Below are 1,155 nucleotides of genomic sequence, written 5' to 3'. Positions count from 1 at the left end.
CACAGCAATCTGAGAAGATATGCTGAACTAGAACCGGGAAGGTCAGCTTTCATTCTCTATAAGCTTTTCCATCCGGGGCAACTCACCTCTAAACTGAGTGGTCTTCTTCTTTTCTTTCTTTCTTTTTTTTTTTAAAAAAAAAACTAATTTCTTTATTCATTCTTTGGGAATTGCATATCACGCACCCCCATTCTGTTCATTTCCCAGTCATTCCATAGCTGCCATTCACCCTTACATTTCCAAAAAGAAAATATTTTAAAAATTAAAAGAAATTAAAAAATATTGTTCCCCAGGGCCAGCATGGTCCTCAGACAGCAGCACAGACCCAGGTGGGAGCCCAGACCCTGGGTATCCGCATGACCTTTGATGACTACAGGATCCTGTATCCAGGGTCTGAGCTGATGTCCTCAGTTCCTGTTAACACCAAAGGCCTTGGGGATTCCTGAAGTCTGGCCTGCCTCCTGAGGCCATGTTGGGGGACCCATGCTGCCTCTGGGCCATGCTGATTAAGGTGGCCTGTACTGACACCTGGGACTATGGTGACATCTGGGTCAAGGATGCAGATGAGGGCCATGTCTGGGTCCCTGGCCCTGCTGCTGCCAAGGTCTGTGTTGATGTCCATGGCTTCTGTCACCACCAAGATGCTGGAGTCTGGGCTGCTACCTGAGGCCATGCTGGTGTCTGAGAGTCATGTTGCAGCAGAAGACCATTCAGATCAGAGTGACTTGCCCTGTTGCCCAGTACCATAGCAATGTCTAGGCCAGAGCTGAAGCTAAAGGCCACATCTGGATTGGTGGCAGTGCATGCCAGAATCTATGCTGATGGCCCAGTGGTCTTTGAAAATTGGTCCCTTGCATCCTTAACCAGGGGGGTGGATAGAAATGCCCTCTACTAAATCACGGTTGTCACTGCAATTGAAAGGATGACATGTTAGCCAAGAGTGGTGACACAGAGCTGTGTGAGTTCAAGGCCAGCCCCCAACCACCTGCTCCCCTACCTGAAACATTAGATCCTCCTCCACCTAAGAACTACAGCGATGGTAGGAACAGACTGGGAGAGGGGAAGATGATGGGCTGTGCTTCCTGAGAGGCATTGCCAGCATGGCCTAAGTTAGCAGATTCTGGAAAAAAAAAAAGAACTCTAAAAATTAGACAG

The sequence above is a fragment of the Microtus ochrogaster genome, unplaced genomic scaffold (genome assembly GCF_000317375.1).
Source record: "Microtus ochrogaster isolate Prairie Vole_2 unplaced genomic scaffold, MicOch1.0 UNK28, whole genome shotgun sequence".
NCBI lineage: Eukaryota > Metazoa > Chordata > Mammalia > Rodentia > Cricetidae > Microtus > Microtus ochrogaster.
The sequence above is the reverse complement of the archived record's forward strand: the minus strand, read 5'-3'. Positions refer to the sequence as shown.